We start from the raw sequence: 13,720 nt of genomic DNA, 5'->3' as shown, positions 1-13,720 counted from the left end.
ACCGGGCGGGCGGCACCTAGGAAGGTTTGGGCTTCTCTGTTTCTCATGAAGTCAGATCCACTGGAAGAATGTCACATTTATCATCTGGGTTTCTTTGTTCAAGCTGCCATGATATCAGATGCAGGCATGGGTTCCATGACAATTAAGATCTTTTAAGCAAAGCTAAGGAGTAGGCATGCAAGCAACAGGGAATTCCTTGTTTAAAAAGTTTCTGTTACGATATCGCCAAATCAGAATTTACAGTATTTGGAAAGGATGGACCTTTGTGGCTGGTTTCTGGTGGCAAAGCTTCTCTTCAAACAAATACAACTTATTAATAAGTAATGAAGGAGGGCGTGCTCTACACCTCACGCTGACAGAAATTAGACATAACTTCCTGGGTCTCCTAGGCACTCTAAAAAGCTAGCGTCGACAAAAACAGCCATTCAGGACAGCATTTACCTTGATACCTGGCAAGTTTTTATTCATCAGAACACCTGGTTTATCATACAGCTCCTTTCATGGATTGTCCTTAACAAGGGGAGGCACACGTATGTGCGGGCTCCCGGCGTGGTTCCCGGGGTGGGGGGTCCACAGTCCTGTAGGAGGCTGTGCTCACCTCCGTGTTATGGTTCAGCAGAGAGAACTGGGTGTGTTAGTGCCTCCGAGAAGAATATAACGAAACCCAGAGTGGGAGGGAATGGGAATGAGATTTCCTCAAGGTGAGAATTACATTTCTAAAAACCATTAATACACCAGCAGCTATGCAGAAGGTCTAGCCCTTTAGAAAGGAACGTGGTCTATCAGCACGTAACCAGTGAGCATTCATCTGACCCGGGTGCCCATGCTGGGAGCTGGAGAGAAGCACTACTAACGGATAACAAGGCCTCGTGCATTCACCAGCTTCCGTCACGGGGTACTTGCGTGCACGTGCATTCACCAGCTTCCGTCACGGGGTACTTGCGTGCACGTGCATTCACCAGCTTCCGTCACGGGATACTTGCGTGCACGTGCATTCACCAGCTTCCGTCACGGGATACTTGCGTGCACGTGCATTCACCAGCTTCCGTCACGGGGTACTTGCGTGCACGTGCATTCACCAGCTTCCGTCACGGGATACTTGCGTGCACGTGCATTCACCAGCTTCCGTCACGGGGTACTTGCGTGCACGTTTTACCATTCCCAATTCTACTGCTGGGGGCAGAAGCCCTGAGAAACGGAAGGTCTTGTTGAAAGCTGACCAACTAATTCATTCTGCAAGTGTGTATGGCAGACCTGCTATGTGTCCAGCCCTTTTTCTGGGCATCGGAGCTCTAAAAGAATACAAGACCCAGAAGTCTTGGCCTCATGGCGCCTCCACCGAGTGAGGGATCCAATAAGCGGCTGACCCTCTGTTTTGGTCCAGTAAATTCTATATTCCTGCCAGCAACCTTTCCAGCTTTTTCCAGAGATGCGGACCTCTTTATGTGTCTGTTCACAGCAGATGCTAAGCTAAGAATCGCTCATCCAGAAATGTGAAATTTAGGAGGGGAGCCTGTCAATAACTTGAGGCTGAGCAATCAGATATAAAGCACTGAAGAGATGCGTATTTCCTGTGTTTGGACTAATGAAAACAATAACACACTTTGTAAAAATAATAACAATAGTTTTTTATTGTTTCTGTGAAATGTATATCTTAAAGTATACACAGAGACGGAAAAATCTTGGTTTGTTTTTTTTTTTTTACAACATCTAGCAACAGAAACAGGGAAGTAACAGTGTTAACTTTCAGTTAAAAACTCTCATCTGGCCCTGGCCAGCTGGCTCAGTGGTAGAGTGTCGGCCTGGCATGTGGATGTCCTGGATTCAATTCTTGGTCAGAGCATACAGGAGAAGCGACTATCTGCTTCTCTATTCCTCCCCCTCTCACTTCTCTCTCTCTCTGTCTCTCTCTCTCCCTTTCCTGCAGCCATGGCTCAGTTGGAGTGAGTTGGCCCCAGGCACTGAGGATGGCTCTGTGGCCTCTGCCTTAGGTGCTAAGAAGAGCTTGGTTGCTGAGCAACAGAGCAATGCCTCAGATGGGCAGAACATCGCCCCCTAGTGGGCTTGCCAGGTGGATACCTGTTAGGGCACATGTGGGCATCTGTTTCTGCCTCCCCTCCTCTCACTGAATAAAACAAAACAAAACAAAAGTATCATCTTTATTAAAAAGGCTTTCAGGGAGAGACTTCATGACTTCATGCTTGCTTTTGAATTTGCCTTTACATCTAGAACCTAGCATTTGGTCAACTCTAACCAGCAGAGAAGCGGCGTTACTTAATCAGATTTGAGAACTGTGTCTGAATTACAGCTGAAATTTTTGTGTGTGTGTCTCAGCATTGCGCCAGCTGAGATGGCTACATAATGAACTCTGGGAAGAATAATTTCGGGCTTTCTAGAGGGAAACTGGGTATTTTGCAAAGACCCACATATGCCCATGCCCTGGGAAGGAAGGTATCTGGGCTCAGCATCTGCCAGGCCCTCACCCCTAAGAAAGCTCGAGTTTCAGGGCATTGGCCACATTGCCTGGGAAACACAGCCTAACTCCTCCACCAGCCCATTTTACAGATGAGAAAATGGGGCCCAGGGAGGCAGAATGACTTATTTATGCTCCTACTCCTAAATGTTTTAAAGGAAGTGCCTAATGGTATAAGGGCTCTCTGTGTGGTTCACCTTAGACATTTCGGTTGTGTGTTCACCATATACATATTAGAAGAGGCAGGAAGAAGGGCTGTTTTAACTTTTAAAAGGAAACCACTCTATGGGATATCTGGTGAACGTGTCCCACCACCTAAAATTATTCTGGAAGTTAGAAAGTTCAGGTGAATCGGGGGCTTTGCATCCGATGCAGTGAAACTGGAGTCTCACTTCTCCTACCTTTCACGAGCGGGGCGGTTTCTTAAACTCTCCAAGCCTCGTTCCTCAGGGTGAATACGATTATAGGGTGAATACGATCATGAGCTACCACAGGTAAAGACTTTACACAGAGTCTGGACGAGAAAACTGCTAGTCACTACTGTTCGCTGTGGATACTGCTAACACATTTCCTGGGGTGGCGCCGTGCCTGGTGCCTGCCCGTGAGTCAGCTGCCCTGAACCGTGGACGCAGTACCATTGCGGGTGCTCTCGCCACGGCTTCATGAGCTACGGTGACTTCTGGAGCCAGGAAGTGCCCGGCAGCAATGTCCCAGCTTAGCTTCAGGAAGGAGTTTCCCCCCCCCCCAACGTTCACTTCTCCAGGGGGGCCACCCAAGGCAGGACGGGCAGGCTGCACAGCCTGACGGGACCTGGACAATCGAGAGGGGAGGGAGACAGGTGAGAGCGGGTGCCGAAGAAGGGCGTGTGGGTCTTAAAGGAATGAAAAGTGATATGAGTTAACTCGGCCTAAGATTGAGCTACCAGTTTTCTAAAGGTATCCATACTGAGAGTCCGTTGACTGACAGAACGGTTATTTAGTGGGGGGTTGCCACAGGCCGGGGGCGGGGGCTTTGATTACTATCATTTGACCTGTTTTTGACATTTTTACTGGGGACCAGTTGGGAGTGAGTACAAAGGACAAAATGCAGGATTTTTAACTGGGGTATTGAGGGTGGTGAACTGTGAGTGGGGGAAGAATTTTGTTTGCTTATTTCTCGGCTGGTTGTTCCACACTGGAAAAAGGTGTCGCGTGTGCCAGGTGCTTCGTGCTGAGCGATGGGGGTGGAAGGATGGACCCCCCTGCCCTCCGTGGACTGAACATCCAGCGAGAGTCGCGGAAACGTGAATGCAAGCCCACTGGGTGGGGTGGGTCAGGTGCAAGTCCTGTGGAATGAAGCGGTTGGCATCGTTGGCGGCAAACCGTCCAGTTCTATCAGTGGTCCACCCTTCTGGAGAGCTCATGGTTGCAGATTACCAAGCCTTATCTGTGTGCAGACAGGACTATATTTTAACTGCTAGCTCCTTTTTTAAGGAAAACATGATGTCCCTGATAAACTCAGGGGACTCTTAGCCAACCCTGAGCAGCGCTGGCTCCAATCATAGGAAAACAGAACGCTTCCTGGAAAGTTACACGTTCCGGCTTATTCTCAGTGCTTGATGGGTAAGTTCTTCTCCCAGGTCTTGGGTGCTTTCCAGGAAAACCATCTTTAATTAAAGCAGCTTTTAGGTACTTTCAAGAAATGCGCCAGAAGATATTCTGTGTTCATCTTGATTTTATTGGGCTTGTAACAGACAACAGGAACAACAAAAATCAGAAACGACCGCAATCAATGGTCCGTGGCAGTGAATACTTGATTTGCCAATTTTATGCTTCATTCTATTTTCAAGACAGAAAACCTGGTTTCTCATTTGCGGCCACTGCTTCTGTGGCTACTTCGTACCAATATAGCGTCACGACACACGTGCTCTCCTTCCATCCAAGGAAACTTCCCCAAAGTATCGGGGCTTACTCAAAAATATGTGAAAAAGACACCCCCAAAATATTGAGACTTTACCCCTTCCCTTTCTTCACCTGTCTCACCCGTTCTTCCCGCAAACTCGTGTACCCGCTGTTTCCTACTGCTGGTCTCCACGCAGCTAGACCCTGTGAGCGTGCTGTTCCCGCGTTTGGAAGTAGAGGACTGTCAGGAGAGCTCACTGAATGAGGGGGCTTCCCGTTGACATCGTCTGACTTCTCAGTTGCCCAGGAGGTCACTCTGTGTCTCGGACCCTGGGCAAGCCACGGCTTAGATGTGGCGACTTAGTGAGTGGGTAGGAAACAGACGCCTGAATCTCTGAGGCACGGAGGGGGTGGGGACAGGAATCTTGGACGTGTGAGCAGATGAAGAGAAGGCGTGGGAACAGCTGTGTGAACCCCTGGGTAGGCAGGCTCGCGTCTCTGGTGGGAAGTGCGCCTTTGAGATGTGGGGAGGCGGAGGGTGGGTTTGCTCTACCCGAAAGTGGCAAACCAGCGAGGGAGGCACAAACACTCCCGGTCGTTCCTCCAAGGTTCTGCGCTCATTAAAGCAGCGACGCTGGTCCAGCACTCAAAGCTAAAAGCGTTCTCCGGAATGTTCTGTTTTTATTTCTGAGTTCCACGCTGGGAACGTGTTGTGTTGTATTCTTTTTCCCTCCCGGCCTTATCTGTTTGCTGATACATTTTCCACTAGTAAAAAGCTAGGAAATTAAACTCAAGTGGGAATTAGCAACACATACTCTGTTAGGCTACAGTGTGACTTAATCAAGCACACGGGTCAGACACAAGTAGAGTTGGTACAAAGTATCGTCCACCATCTCGGATTTGCCGCTGTGTCAGGGGCCTTCCGGCTGAGGAGATGCACTGTGGTGCCCGTGGATGAGACCGACGCGCGGCCAGCCAGGGCTCAGAGGGGCAGGACCCGCGATGGCAGTGCCTGGTCACCCACCCGGCAGGAGCCAGGGTGTGGAAGCACCCGGTGGGCACTGACAAAGACGCTCCACCAAACTCAAATCGGGGCATTCCCTGACCCCACTTCGCTACCTCGGGCTTCCCCGCGGTCCCCGTGGGGGTCTGCAGCACCCAGTTCTAGCAAGATCCTGCTTGAGTCGATTTAGAGAGGACCCCTACCTCCATATCTGATTGCCCTCAACGTCTAATCTGATTCCTCATCCACCCCCCCCCCCACCCCCCAGCTGCTGTCTGATGTGCCAGCCTGATTTCAACAAGAACCCTGGTGGGACAGTTTAGAGAGAATCAGCCTGTCCCCTTAGCACATGCCCGCCCACCGCCCACCCCACCTCCACCCCCCCCCCCTTGGCTATAAATGCCCACCGTCCTCCTGGTCTTGGAGCTGGGCTCCGTCTCTCTCTCCCCTAATGCGTGACCCCACAGCAGGGTCCTTGAATAAAGTCTTCCTCCTGTCTTCAGCGAGTGTCGGAACAGTAGTTATTACTGGCAGTTTGCACATCTTCTTTGAAGCTCGTTAAAGGGTGTTCAGGACGCTGTTGGTCAGAGAGCCCTGCTGGATTCCAGCCACAAATAACACAGGGGCTCCTCCGCCCCCAGGACTGGGGTTTGCAGAGATCCTGAGGCCCCACAGGCTGTGTGTCCTGTCCTCCGACGTCCCCATCCCACGGAGCCCTGGCACAGGGCCCTCTCTGCTCCCTGCCCTGGGCGTGCCCACCTGGCTGGCCGCCCCTCCACCTGGCCCTCACATTTCCTCGTCCTGCTGGGGGCCTCACCGGGCCGCCCCATCGCTGTGAGCTCCTGTGGCATGGGGTCACCGTGTCGTCATGCTGACCTCAGGTCACCCAGTGCCTGCCAGGTGTCACAGGCCTTGCCAGAGAGCGGTCTCGCCTGGCCTTCTGTGGTGGCACACCCCGCTGCCCCTGGTCGGACTCTGGCAGGGGTTTGGCACCACTTTATGGGGGAAAAAATGATCTTCCTCTATTGCCAACCTCCTCTCGCTCACCTCCGGCTCCGCGTGTTTCAAGGCAGGGTTTAAGCTGCACGGCTGTCATTTTAGATGTGATTCGTGGAATTTGCCGCTCTCAGGGAGCAGAGACACCCTCCTGCTGCCCCTGCCTGAGCACCTGGAGCGCAGAGAGCTGGCGGAGGGTGGGGGAGGGGCCAGCAGAATTCATCCGACCTGGCTTTCTATGGAAAGCAATTGCCTTTCCTTTGGCTGTTCTCTCCCCTGTAAAATGAGTATGGCTCGAAAGAAAGGAATCGGAGAATGAATATGTGTAGGCTGTGGGGCCACGTGCTCCCTCCAGTTGCCAGAAAAGAAAAAAAGAGGTTGTAAATAAGACGGACGAGCTGAGAAAGACACACCCGCCCGGGTCGACTTGTCTGCCCTTCGTGCGGTCTGGGATCGCCGGGCGGACACCAGCGGAACGTGAGGTGGAGACCCACTTCGCTGTGTCTGTGGGGAACGCGTGAGCTGTGACTTTCACAGGGAGACCTTCCAGCCACACTCCCGCCCGAGGTCTACGGGTTCCCAGCATTTACTCGTTTGGAGGCACGGCCAAATTTATGGGGGGGGGGGGGCGGGGAGGATGAGGGAGTGTTTCTTTGAAAGACTCTCTTTGGGAATGGTTACGGTAGAAACTGCTCTGTCGGGTCCCAGTTCTGTCACATTCGCCCCACTGATTGCACACTCCGAGAGCTACGGTTGGATAGAAGATTAACACCCAACTGTGCTTTTTCAGCCAGAGTGTTGTGTGGACGTCTTCGTAAGGAAAACAAGAGGAAGGGTCCTTCCTGTGAGGTGTGAGGGGCCCCAGGGAGTGGAGAAGCCGTCTTGGGGCACCTGTGTGAGGATCTGGGATGGGGCTGGAGAGGCAGGGGCCCGGCCACGACACTGTGGGGCCCCTGGAGTGCGCTGTCCCCCCCCCCCCTGCGCTCACGTGGTGCCCGTTCACACGCCGTGCACGCGGCAGGCCACCTCCCCACCCGCGCCGTCCTGGAGGAACGTGCCTGAGGTCCTCAGCCGCATGGCAGGCGCAAAGGTGCCCAGTGGACGCTCTTGTCCTCGGCTTGCGAAAGTGATTCTGTTCGGTTCACTCCGAAGATGAAGTGAGGACAGAACACGGGGAAGAGCACGGTGTTTAGAACACGTTGGGTGCTTGCGATCCGCTCCGTGTGCGGTCAGGCTGGGAGTGGGAGGGGTGGGAGGCTGGAGAACAGGAGCCGTCATCGCTAGCGGCCTTCCTCCCGGAGCCCCCCCCCCCCCGGGGCAGCATGGGGGGGCAGGGCCACGGGTGTTGCTAGATCTCAGCAGGAGGAGAATGCTCGATCTTGATATGTGACTCGGTGGAGACACGAGGGTCCCTGCGGAGATGGGGTGGAATGCTGAGCCTGCAAGCCCATCAGGCAGACAGTCCGAGGGCACAGGGACCCACTCGGTGCGCCCACCGCCGTCCCAAGTGCGCAGGCCTGTCTTAAATCTCCACCGGCACGTCTCATGGTTTTCTTTGGCGCCCTGTGTTGCCGAGGTCAGTGACAACAGAACCCCAACAGCTGATGTGAGGAAGTGAGCGATCGTTCAGTCGAATGGGCCGCAGTCATTCTGTGTAAGCTCGAGGGAGAGAGAAGAGGCAGTTTGAGATGCTGCCTCTACCCCGGTGGACCCTACACTTCACGGGCAATGGGCATTTCCCCAAACCATCACAGGGGTTTTGTTTTTTGGGTTTTTTTTTTTTGTATTTTTCTGAAGTTGGAAACGGGGAGGCAGTCAGACAGACTCCCAAATGCGCCTGACCGGGATCCACCCGGCATGCCCACCAGGGGGCGATGCTCTGCCCATCTGGGGCGTCGCTCTGTTGCAACCAGAGCCATTCTAGCACCTGAGGCAGAGGCCACAGAGCCATCCTCAGTGCCCGGGCCAACTTTGCTCCAATGGAGCCTTGGCTGCGGGAGGGGAAGAGAGAGACAGAGAGGAAGGAGAGGGGGAGGGGTGGAGAAGCAGATGGGCGCTTCTCCTGTGTGCCCTGGCCGGGAATCGAACCCGAGACTCCTGCACACCAGGCCGACGCTCGACCACTGAGCCAACCCGCCAGGGCCCGTCACTGGGGTTTTGACACAGCACCCATGTGTCGATCTTGTGAATGTCACCCCCCCCCCAGCTGGAGGTAATGACACAGGGCACCTCTCACGGCCTGGGAGACGTCTCTCTGCTGTCACCACTCAGCCTCTGCCCCAGCTCGTCCATCTGTGGACCCCCCTCCGTCACCTGCCCCGTGACTGTGTGCCACTCGGACTCACGCGCAGCCCACACCCGACCACCTGCTCTGCGTCCACACCTGGCCCTGCCGCACCTCTGAGCTCGCCTGTGCCCAGGAGTCAGGACTGGCGCCTGGTCCTGCCGCACCTCTGAGCTCGCCTGTGCCCAGGAGTCAGGACTGGCACCTGGCCCTGCCGCACCTCTGAGCCTGCCTGTGCCCAGGAGTCAGGACTGGCACCTGGCCCTGCCGCACCTCTGAGCCTGCCTGTGCCCAGGAGTCAGGACTGGCACCTGGCCCTGCCGCACCTCTGAGCTCGCCTGTGCCCAGGAGTCAGGACTGGCACCTCCTTCGGAGGCCTGCAGCCCTGAGCGCTCGGGTGGGGGCAGGAAGGTCCGCGGCCACAGGGAGAAGTGCCCGTGGCTGAGTGACCCAGCCTCGAGGGCAGAGCACGTGCAGAACCCCGTCTGAGAGGAGAGGAACGTGTTGGAAGAGGGGCTGGGAGGGTTCTCCCCGGCGGTGTGGGCGTGGGCACCCGTTTCTGTGGTGGGCTGGACTTCTGGAAATTTCCCTACATCATGTATCCCCCAGTGCAGCTGGGCGGATCTCGGGAGCTCCGTGCTGCCTCAGCCGTGGGGAGGGGCAGCCTGTCCTTCCCAACGGAGCCACCTGGGTGGACCCGCTCCTCTCTGCCAGCTCAGGGCCGTGCTGCCAAGCGTGACTTTGTATAAAACCCTGAACCAACATGGGGCTGATCTGGGACACATCAGCCTGGGCTCTGGGTGACTCTGTGGCCAGGGACTTCTGCGGAATGGCCATCGGGACTCTTTCCCTGTGGCGTCCGGCGTGGACATTCTCTGTGAAGTGCATATCACCTGGACCAACCTGTATGAGGTCCGTGGGGTTCCTGTGGGAACTTCTGTCTCGGGTATGAACAGGCGTCTGGAAGTTATCTGTAGGACATGGGTGTGGGTGTTAAAATGTAGGAAGAACAGTAGTGACCTAAGCCTTATGGGGTAGGGGGTTAAAACCACTGTTTTTGTGAAATAACTAGGAAGTCATTACAAAAGCCATGTCACCTCGAGGCAAGAGCGGCACCGGGGAGCTTACAGACTGTAACTTCCTGCCAAGACAGGGACTAACCTGTGTGCGCGGTACACCGGCGTAGAGCAGTCTCGCAATCAAGATTATGGGGCGGGGGGGGGGGCACGAAACAAATCATTTATACCACTTCAAAAATGTAAAGGCCGTAGCAGACCTTAAAAGGTTGAGGTTCTATCAACATTTAAAAAAACAAATTCATGAATTTCAAATCGTTTTCACGGTAGCAATTTTTAATAACTGAGAAAAAAAAAAAACCCAACAGAAGTCACAAGGGGTTTTTATTTTAAAAGCCAGTCTTGATGGAAGAAGAGCCCTCATTCCGGGAAGGTGGCTTTGTGACATCCCTAAAGGCCATTTCTAATCAGATTGGAAAGCGTTTGAACTCTTTCACGCCCGACGCTTTGCCGTCAGTCGTGTCACTGGCAAGCCCGAGACTGCCGTGTGGCTCGGGCGTGGAGCGGGGTGGGCACCGGCTCGCGCAGGAGGGCCACCCGGGGTCCTGTCAGCCCTCCCCCGTGCGCACAGACGGGTGGCCGTGTGGCCTTCCCGGTCCAGCCCTCCCCCGTGCGCACGGACGGGTGGCCGTGTGGCCTTCCCGGTCCAGCCCTCCCCCGTGCGCACGGACGGGTGGCCGGGTGGCCTTCCCGGTCCAGTCCTCCCCCGTGCGCACAGACAGGTGGCCGTGTGGCCTTCCCGGTCCAGCCCTCCCCCGTGCGCACGGACGGTGGCCATGTGGACGGGTGGCCGTGTGGCCTTCCCGGTCCAGCCCTCCCCCGTGCGCACGGACAAGTGGCCGTGTGGCCTTCCCGGTCCAGCCCTCCCCCGTGCGCACGGACGGGTGGCCGTGTGGCCTTCCCGGTCCAGCCCTCCCCCGTGCGCACGGACGGGTGGCCGTGTGGCCTTCCCGGTCCAGCCCTCCCCCGTGCGCACGGACGGGTGGCCGTGTGGCCTTCCCGGTCCAGCCCTCCCCCGTGCGCACGGACGGGTGGCCGTGTGGCCTTCCCGGTCCAGCCCTCCCCCGTGCGCATGGATGGGTGGCCGTGTGGCCTTCCTGGTCCAGCCCTCCCCCGTGCGCACGGACGGGTGGCCGTGTGGCCTTCCCGGTCCAGCCCTCCCCCGTGTGCACAGACGGGTGGCCGTGTGGCCGTGTGGCCTTCCCGGTCCAGCCCTCCCCCGTGCGCACGGACGGGTGGCCGTGTGGCCTTCCCGGTCCAGCCCTCCCCCGTGTGCACAGACGGGTGGCCGTGTGGCCGTGTGGCCTTCCCGGTCCAGCCCTCCCCCGTGTGCACAGACGGGTGGCCGTGTGGCCGTGTGGCCTTCCCGGTCCAGCCCTCCCCCGTGTGCACAGACGGGTGGCCGTGTGGCCGTGTGGCCTTCCCGGTCCAGCCCTCCCCCGTGCGCACAGACGGGTGGCCGTGTGGCCGTGTGGCCTTCCCGGTCCAGTCCTCCCCCGTGCGCACAGACGGGTGGCCGTGTGGCCGTGTGGCCTTCCCGGTCCAGCCCTCCCCCGTGCGCACAGACGGGTGGCCGGGTGGCCGTGTGACCTTCCCGGTCCAGCCCTCCCTCGAGCCCTCGTGTTGCCCGCTTCCTCACGGGTGTGGCCTCTGTCCACCCTCCCCAGACCCCCAGCACCCTCCCTCCCTGCTGTCCTTCCAGCCCAGGTGGCGCTTGGTGGGTGAGAACTACTCAGTCGTTCCTGCGTGGTTGTGACAGGACAGTCGGTGCCTCTGAGCTCCAGCTGGTCAGCAGTTCATCCCGAGGGGACCAGCAACCTCCCGCACTCCTGCCTCCAGACCCCTCTTCCGTGAGAGGAAGAGCGACGGCGTATCTGACACCCCAGCAGTCTGCCCGCGCCTCTCTCCCCTGACCGTCCATCCCAGCTGGCCCCTCCTCATCCTCCCTCTCCCTCCTGCAGCCTCTGGTCACCGTGCACAGAGCCAAGCAGCCTGACCGTCCACCCCAGCCGGCCCCTCCTCATCCTCCCTCTCCCTCCTGCAGCCTCTGGTCACCGTGCACAGAGCCAAGCAGCCTGGGGGTCCACCCCAGCCGGCCCCTCCTCATCCTCCCTCTCCCTCCTGCAGCCTCTGGCCACCGTGCACAGAGCCACCAGAGCAGCCTGGGGGCCCTGAAGGGACACTCTTACAGCCCACACGCTTGTGTTCCAGCTGCTCAGACGGAAAACCCACTTAGTAGGACGAAAGTCCTGAGACAGGCTGCCCGCGAGCGAGGGCAGGTGTCCCACTGGACGTCAGTGGCAAACGGTAAGGGGACAGGAGAGGCACTGGGCCCCAGGCCACAGGGCAGGGCTGCCCACTATCCCCCACGGCAGCCCCAGCCTGTCCGAGCACCCGGCCCAGTGTCCACGTGGTGGACTCAGGCTGGGCGCTGGTGTGGCCCACGGAGCCTTGGCAGGGTGGACACTGAATGATGGCCCGAAGGAGATCCAAGTCCTGGTCCCGGGAACCTGCGAATGTCACCACATGCGGCAAAAAGCACTTTGCAGGTGTGACAAAGTTAAGCTCTTAAGATGGCCAGCCCTGGAGCAGCCGCCTCACATGTGACCACGAGTGTCCTTGCTCAGAGGGCCACGGGGACGGGCTTCAGCAGAGCAGCCACGGTGACGCTGCAGGAAGGGATACTAAGCGGGGACGGCCAGGACCCCGGCTCTACCCGGAGCCTCCATGGGGCACCCGCCCTGCCCACACCAGTGACCCCGATTTCCAACTTCTGACCTCCATCAGTAAGAGAGTCTCTGTCGTTCAAGCGACTACATTTGTGGTGACTTGTTCCAGCAGCCGAAGGGGACAGACACAGTGAGCGGGTCGATCTGGTTTTAGGGACAGTTCTCATTTATGGAGGAGGTGGTCGAGGGCAGGGGCTCCTTCGGTCACCAGGGAATGGGGCAGCTCAGGGGACAGTAGCAGAACCTCAGGCCCAGACCCTGAGCCCGATGCGGGGTGTGATGGGGTCTGCCAGGGTCAGCACGGCTGTGTCCAAGGACCCTCCTCGGCAGGATGGGGCCCCTGGTGCCCAGTGGAGCCTGTGCCCCATCGTTAGCAGACCCCGTGTGTTCCAGGCGTCCAGGCCCCATGGGCACAGGACGCAGCTGTCCTGACGCCCGTCCGATAGACACCGGTGGAGCAGCACTAGAGAAGAAGTGCCCCATCCTCACCGAGTCCTGCTGCTGTGCGGGCCAGCGTGTGAGAGCCGCCGCCCGGCACCCTGAGCACGGCTGCGGCACAGAGGAGAGGCCAGGGCCCCGGCCTGCAGGGCGCTCCATGTGTCTCCGGGGGTGTCTGCCTCTCCCCAGGGGACCCTCCTGCAGCAGAGCTGGGGCTTCAGGACGCCACCCGTGCCCTGATTGTAAACGTCCGCCAGCAGGCCACTGAGACACTGGACGGTTTCTTAGATCGCACCTGGGCGCCTGGGTGCAGGGGGACGTGGCGAGCCCTCCAGGTTTCTTTTAGGGACAACTGAATGCCCCTCTGCTCTGAGCCTACCCAGGACTGGTGGGCAGAGGCTGGCACCCAGGGGTGGAAACAGAGAGAAATGGGAGGGAAAAAACCCAAACGGGGCCTGGGGGGGGGGGACGTTGGAGAGACAGTCGCGTGGCTGGTTAATTGGCAGTCTTCCTTGTGAAGTAGCGAGCGCAGCAGGTGGGGACAGCTGAGGCTGCCAGGTGTTCGGAGGATGGTTTTGTGCTAAAGGGACTGGCTGTCTGCGCCCACAGGGAGACCCACCCCTCAGCCTCCCCATCATCCCCACTGGGGACGTCCCTGACCCTCGGAGGTGGGACCGGATGATTGGTTTTGAAAACCAATCAAAGTGTCGCAGAAATGTCAGACGGTATTGTCACCACAGGGGACAGCAGGGATGTTTCTTAGAAGCCTCAGGACGGATTTATGGAACTGGCACAACATCTGCGATGAAAGCTTCCAGGACGGCAGCTTGCACGTCCCCGG

At 57.5% G+C, this 13,720-nt stretch overlaps 1 protein-coding gene across 5 annotated transcripts in view; it reads left to right on the top strand.

Annotated features, from left to right (window-relative positions):
- Positions 1–13,720, top strand: part of RPS6KA2 (ribosomal protein S6 kinase A2) — a 242,493-nt gene that overhangs the window by 119,096 nt on the left and 109,677 nt on the right. The gene's annotated exons all lie outside the window — the stretch shown is intronic.

This window comes from Saccopteryx leptura, chromosome 3 (genome assembly GCF_036850995.1).
Source record: "Saccopteryx leptura isolate mSacLep1 chromosome 3, mSacLep1_pri_phased_curated, whole genome shotgun sequence".
NCBI lineage: Eukaryota > Metazoa > Chordata > Mammalia > Chiroptera > Emballonuridae > Saccopteryx > Saccopteryx leptura.
Note: the sequence above shows the minus strand (reverse complement) of the source record. Positions and strands in the feature narration are given on the sequence as shown.